The following is a 6897-nucleotide window of genomic DNA, read 5'->3' as shown; positions in this document are numbered from 1 at the left end:
GTACTGGGGTTGATCTAATCGACTGGCCTCCTCCCCCAAAATCTCGGGCCTTGTGCCTAGAGTAGAAAAGGATATTATTACTGAGTGGAGAGATGTTTATGGCAGGTACTGTACCACAAAATGGCCCGTGAAATTTCCACAGAAACCGCTAGTATGAGTAGGTCTACTAGTTCTTGTTACACATTTTACTTATTGACCTACATCACAAATATATACAAACAAACGTACTACACTAGTTAACAAGTGTCAACATCTAAGACTGGCGTGCATTACACACTTATACTTGGAAACTGCTACAATTGGATTTCTAGTGAAAGCAATCACACAATGCTTTCTAGGTAATAGTGATCTCATTGACGCAATACTAGAAATTTGGTATTTATATCAGTGCCGTATTTATTTTTTTAAGCAAAGTTGACTTCGGTGGGGTTTGAACTCAGAACCGTAAGGAGCCGTAACTAAATACCGCAAGGCACTTTGTTCAACACTCTACTAATTCTGATAAACGAATGTCATATACAGATAATATTGTTTCCATACATAGACTCGATTAAATTGATTCCAGTACGTAACTGTTGTTTTAATCGATCTAGGGAGAATGAAAGGTAAAGTTGTCTTTGACGGGATTTGAACTCAAAATATATAGTTCTAGAAAAAATTCTGCAAAGCATTTTGTCCGTTACTCGGACGATTCTCCCAATTTATTGGCAAATATGTCATGCGAAAGTTGTAGTTTCTCTCAGCAGCTAACAAAGACAGGGTTACCTCCCATGTAATATTGCAAGGGAGATAAACATTTTTTTTCTTTCTGTAATTGTGTTCCTGAGTATCATTCATCGGAATTGAGCAGAATAAACATTATGTAATAGTAAAAGATCGCACTAAAGAAATTCAAAATGGGTTGATACTGACTGTATGATCTGATATGATACGTTCGGCTATATTAATAGGCTTGTGTCATGACCAAGTAGTCAGGCTGTGCATTAGGAACTGATTACGCAAATTGTTAGTAAGAGGCCTTATCAAAATGAGATATCTAAAAATATTTTGACAAAAATATTTACACATACTCTCTCTTTCTCCCTCCCCCTCTCCCCCTCTCTCCTTCACACACACACACACACACATTCTCACTAAGACTATTCATTTTATCTCTACTGATAACCTCTCACATTTGCTAGCAATTGTTTCCACCTCTCAATGGCAAACACCATAATATTTTGCACCATATAACCTTCCCTAAACACTTTAACCCTGGCGTGATCTATCACAATTTTCCCATCTAACTCTTTGCTTCCAAAGGTGATACAGGTTCAAGAACTGAATTCTCACTATGTAGACTCCTCGTCCTCTTCCTCCTCCTCACACCACCACCACCACCTTTTCTCTATATATAGACTGTGGAATATCTCCCCACACAGACTTGTTTGATTATGCAAATCAAATGTCTTTACTTCATCATCACAATGGTTATTCTTACAACAACAGGAAATTATGTAATACTTACCATTAATATTATCTAGGACTATATTTTTATCACTAATATTGTTATTATCTTTCTTTCTCTTATTATTTTTGAAGAGAAGTCACAATTCATCCCCAGTGATGAGATTCTTCAGGAATAGAGTTTGCTCATTTGACTGCAGCAAATCAGTAAAAATTCGGGCACATTCGGCTTTGTTGTTATCAGAGAGTTCGTGGGGGACCCACCCAGCCAATTTCCATACTTTTCCGAGCTTTTTGAGATGATGAATGATGGTCGAATGGTCCACATTGAAGTCTTTGGCTAACATTCTTGTTGTCAAGCTTTTGTCTTCTTTCACAGCTGCCAAAAGTGCCCAGTCATTGAAATTTTCCTTTTTCCTTTGCTAGGTTTGTATCACCCAATTTGAACTTCCTGAACCATCTTCCAACTTGGCTTTTGCTGATTGTTCCTTCACCAAAAAGTTCATTGAGATCACAAAATGACTGTACTGCATTCCAACCTTTCTCGAAGTGATAGACCATAATATGACAAATATGGATATGATTTTCAGTTCGCATTTTTATGAAAAAAAGCCGACTGTCATTCAAAGACGTTTTTGTTAAATATTCTTATTGTTTTTGTTGAAAAAAGCCGCAATAATTATGCACCGATCCAATAATAATATGATCTATAAATATATTTGACACACACCTGCTTTCCCCAGACTGAGATTTACCATTATCCATACCATCCATGTCTGCCATTTGCTGCATTTTCTTCTAACTCCATCACTCTCTTTTAGCACTCTCATGAACCAATTCTCTCAGCTATCCTTACTTCTCTGTCCACATTTTATCTTTATCCACTTTCTTATACCTTGAAGGTATATTCTGGCACCTTATCTCTATCATCCTCTCTTGCTTTTCTGCTGGGTTAGCTACAACAAGACACCTATTCCAGTCCTTTTATCTTCAGCTTTTCAATACCTGACAGAAAACCACATTCCTCAATATTACACCCTGCACTCTGTCAAGGGGTTTTGTCTTGCAAGTTACTTGGTGATGTCTCTAGTGCTGGTGCCACATAAAAAAGGCATCCAGTACACCCTGTAAAGTGGATGGTATTAGGAAGAACATCTAGAACATCCAGACAACCATTTCAAAGTGGACATTGATGCTTAACACAGCCCTAACTGGCTTCTCAGATACTATCGAATCATCCAAGTCATGCTGATGAGAACCCAATGAGGTTCGAAAATCGATTAAGGTTGTTCATCATTTTTTCAGTCTGTGAAGAAATGGCTAAAATTTGCCCTGTTCATAATTATACCATATGTTATGTATATATTATATCATATCTTGATCCCCATTGACAGGCCACTGGTATTTATAGAGTGTTAAATACTTTTGGTAAGCAAATTAGGGAACCCTTCATAGAGTCACTGCTGCATTTGTTGAGTATATAAACAGTTTGGCAGCCTGTTTCTCTGGAGATTGTCAAATGATGTGGATGCCTCTGATGAGAATCCAATAAGGTTCAAAAATTGATTAAGGTTATTCATCATTTTTTTTCAGTCTGAAGAGAAATGGTTAAAATTTGTCCTATTTATAATTATACTATATGTTATGTATATGTTAAATGATAATGGTGATGACGATCTCAAAAATGCCTTGTGGTATTTTTTCTTGCTCTTTACATTCTAAATTCAAATCCTTTTGAGATTAACTTTCAAACTTTTGGGGACTCAATAAAATAAAGTATTGGGCTCAATGTAATCACCTAATCTCCTCCATATGAAATTGCTGGCATTGTGCCAAAAATTTGAAACATTATTATCATTATTACCAAGGCGGTGAGCTGGCAGAACCATCAGCATGTCAGGCAAAATGCTTAGCAGTATTTCACCAGTAACTATGTTCTGAGTTCAAATTCCGCTGAGGTCGATTTTGCCTCAATGCCTCAGGGCATCCTTTCAGATGACATTTACTTAGCCCTCTCCAAGTGTTCATCTTGTCTTTTCCTTCAATTTCTCCCAGGGATTGCCCATGCAGTGGTTACATTTTCCAGTTGTTTACTCTTTATTCTTCATCTTGTTTCTTAAATGTTTGTGGGTGCATCACATTTTCGGTAGATATTATATTATTAATTCTAACAACAGCAAGCAAAGATTCACTCTACTATTTGATGTACAATCCCAGACTGCTCTTCTCTTTGACACCACAGATCTTGCATCCCATGAGACCTCTTCCACCCCTATTTCTAGGCATATACAGTCTGTCAGTATCGTTTCTGAGGTGAGGTGTAGTTCCTTGTTAATTGTCATCACTTTTCCAGTTTCGCTGTCCATTTCCTCAAGCTCGTTCTTTGTCCACCAAACAACACCTGCGCCATATCGCATTAAGGAAGCAGCCCTGATGTTCATTGTCTTGATTTTGTTTTTTCCATTGAGTCTACTTCCCATAATTAACTCAGTTCTTCTGAGATATTCTTGCTTAAAACGTTCTTTCATTTCACTTCCATTGATTTTGTTGTATTCTAAAATCCCCAGATATTTATATCCATTAGTATCAATATCCTTGATTTTCTCACCGTTGGGTAGCTCTACACCATCAGACTACACTGCTTTGCCTCTTTGTATTATAAGCGTACCACACTTTTTAGTCCCAAATTCCATTCCAATATCCTTACTGAATATCTGCACTGTTGAGACTAGGCCATTTATTTCATGTTTTTTGGTCTTTCCAAAGATTTTTAAGTCATCCATATATAACAGATGATTTAATTTTCCTCCACTTTTCAAGATGTACCCCAATATCACTTCCCATAGTATCTTTGTGAGGGGTATCATACAAATCACAAACAGCAATGGTGATAGGATTTCTCCTTGAAATATGCCTCTCTTGATGTTAACTCTCACCAAAAATTTTCCACATGAAGTTAACCAAGTATTCCAGTTTTTCATTGATCTCCAAATAAAATTTGATATATTATCAGACACCTGTACCAGCACTAGACTTTCTAAAATCCAGGAATGGGGGACCATGTCATACACTTTCTTATAATCAATCCATGCCATACCCAGATTAATAAGTCTTTTCTTGCAGTCATTCATACCATTCTGTCTATCAAAAGTTGGTCTTTTTCCCTTGGCCTTTCCTTCTGCACCCTATCTGTTCCACTGGCAGTTTGTCATTCATTTCCATGAAGTTATATGACAATGAGTTTCATACCATGAACTCCCAGGGAGTATCATAAGGAGGTTCAATTTCTGAAGGGCTGCTTAAACGGGGCCCTAATGATGCCCCTATTTTTACTGCATTTACCTCGCTCCTATGCTTATTGATCAGCATCAGTGCTTAGCACATTTGCAGAAATAAGCTTCATTACACAAGGGTAGAGGGCCACAAAGTGTCCCGATAGAGGGGCCGAAGGCTTCAAAGGTGCCCTCCGCAGGAGCTAGTCTGAATACCGCCTGAAGGGTGGCTTCAAGGCTAGTTGTAACAGTGTAGGATAATGTGAATCATTGACTAAAACATTGTACATATTTGGGGAGTGATAACTATAATTTTCTTATTTTACTATTATTTTGGCATTTTTACTTACATCCTCATACACTCATTTTTGACCTTTATCGTTTACATTTTTCAACAACAGTGGAGGCGCGTGGGTTAGTGGTTAGGGTTAGGGTTAGGGTTAGGGTTAGTGGTTAGGGTTAGGGTTAGGGTTAGGGTGCTGGACTCATGATCGCAAGATTGCAGTTTCGATTCCTGGACAGGGTGATGCGTTGAGTGCCATTTCACAGTACTCCAGTCCACTCAGCTGGCAAAAATGAGTAATCCTGCGACGGATCGGCGTCCCGTCCAGGTGGGGGAATATCACACCACTGGAACCGGGCAACCGGCCCTACATTTATTAAAAAAAAATTTTTTTTCAACACGTTCAAGTGGAAATGTCCAGAATTCATACATACAAACCAAAGTGTAATTGTCATGAGGTTTAGTAAAACGCCCGTCGTCATTATTATATGATAACAAGTCTATCTATCTATCTATCTATCTATCTATCTATCTATCTATCTATCTATCTGTCTATCTATCTATCTGTCTATCTATCTGTCTACCTATCTGTCTATCTATCTATCTATCTATCTGTCTGTCTATCTATCTATCTAAGAAAGGGAAGTCTTGTCTAGTGAATGCTTCAAAAAAAGATGGGTGAATGTAGCAAGGATGGCACGTGTGAATGACGGAGCCACCTTGAGCATAACACTATAAAAGAGTAAAAAAAATCCAGACAAAAAACAAAAAGGCAAAAAAGAGTCACTTACTGTTATAGTTTCTGTAATGACAATATTGACCAAGGCTACCGTGGTCTTTTATGTAGGCTTTTCTTTCCACGGCTAAACCTAAACTGTCCTCCCCTCTTTTTACACGAGAACATTACTGTGTGATACACGATCCCTATTGATCGCTTTTAAAAAAAAAATTTTTTCTCGATCCCTTTTGATCGAACTCCCCACTTTTTCCCTTCCTACGATCCCTTTTGATCGACACACCCCTATTGTTTTTTTTTCCTTCCCCCTCCCAAAAAGAAAAGCTCTACATTGTATCTGTCCCATCTTTGTTGAGCCCTGTGTGGCTAATAAAAGAAATGTATCTATCTACCTATCTATTTATCTGTCTGTCTGTCTCTCTGTCTATCTATCTATCTATCTGTCTATTTGTCTGTTTAGCACACGCGCACACACGCATCTTCCTCTCCTCCCTCTCTCTCTCTTTATATGTATATATCACGTGATCAACCATAGCCCATACGTAATTAATGGCGACAAGCGCGAAAATCAAAACACGGTCAAAATATTCTGAAATCGTTGTGAATTTATATGAGTTGTTGCCATTTTCTCTACAGTTCTATGTTTATAACAAGCTGTATAAATAGGTAGGACATTAGTTTAATGAAATTTTTCTTGTGTTATGCCTGTGTGGTGAAGTTCAACCGTATTATAATTGTTATTGTTTGTGACGTCTGCTTTATTCATTTTACGATTTTGGTTCAACTTCGGCAGACGTTGACAACTTTTCCTCACCTCTTTGTCAAAAGAAAGAATACCAGTCAAACACTGAAATATATTGATCAAACTAAGTCCTCTATCGACCAATTTTTGTGATATCTTACTATTTCAGTGTTTACATATCTATTTTTAACATAGTCACTTGCGAACATTATTCTAATCGAATGATTTTTCACTCTTGTGTAATTTACTTAGTATTTATTAATTAATTATACTATTAAATATTTCTATGAGGACTTAACAGCAATCCTTTGAGCTAATTCCATACTGAGAGAAAAGAAAATCAATGGAACTTCGAGTGAAACCAGGTAGAGACTGGCTTAACATATCGCTTGACCTTTTAGAAATAATAATCTAACCA

At 37.3% G+C, this 6897-nt stretch overlaps 1 protein-coding gene across 1 annotated transcript in view; it reads left to right on the top strand.

Moving 5' to 3' along the window:
• Nucleotides 1–6285: 6285 nt before the first annotated feature.
• The window catches only part of LOC106867835 (serine/threonine-protein kinase greatwall), a 147507-nt gene continuing 146895 nt past the window's right edge, over nt 6286–6897 (top strand). Inside the window, exon 1 of the mRNA XM_052968008.1 lies at nt 6286–6403. The gene's annotated coding sequence lies outside the window, so the exon portion shown is untranslated. The remainder of the gene's footprint in view (nt 6404–6897) is intronic.

Source organism: Octopus bimaculoides, chromosome 5 (assembly GCF_001194135.2).
Source record: "Octopus bimaculoides isolate UCB-OBI-ISO-001 chromosome 5, ASM119413v2, whole genome shotgun sequence".
Classification (NCBI taxonomy): domain Eukaryota; kingdom Metazoa; phylum Mollusca; class Cephalopoda; order Octopoda; family Octopodidae; genus Octopus; species Octopus bimaculoides.
Note: the sequence above shows the minus strand (reverse complement) of the source record. Positions and strands in the feature narration are given on the sequence as shown.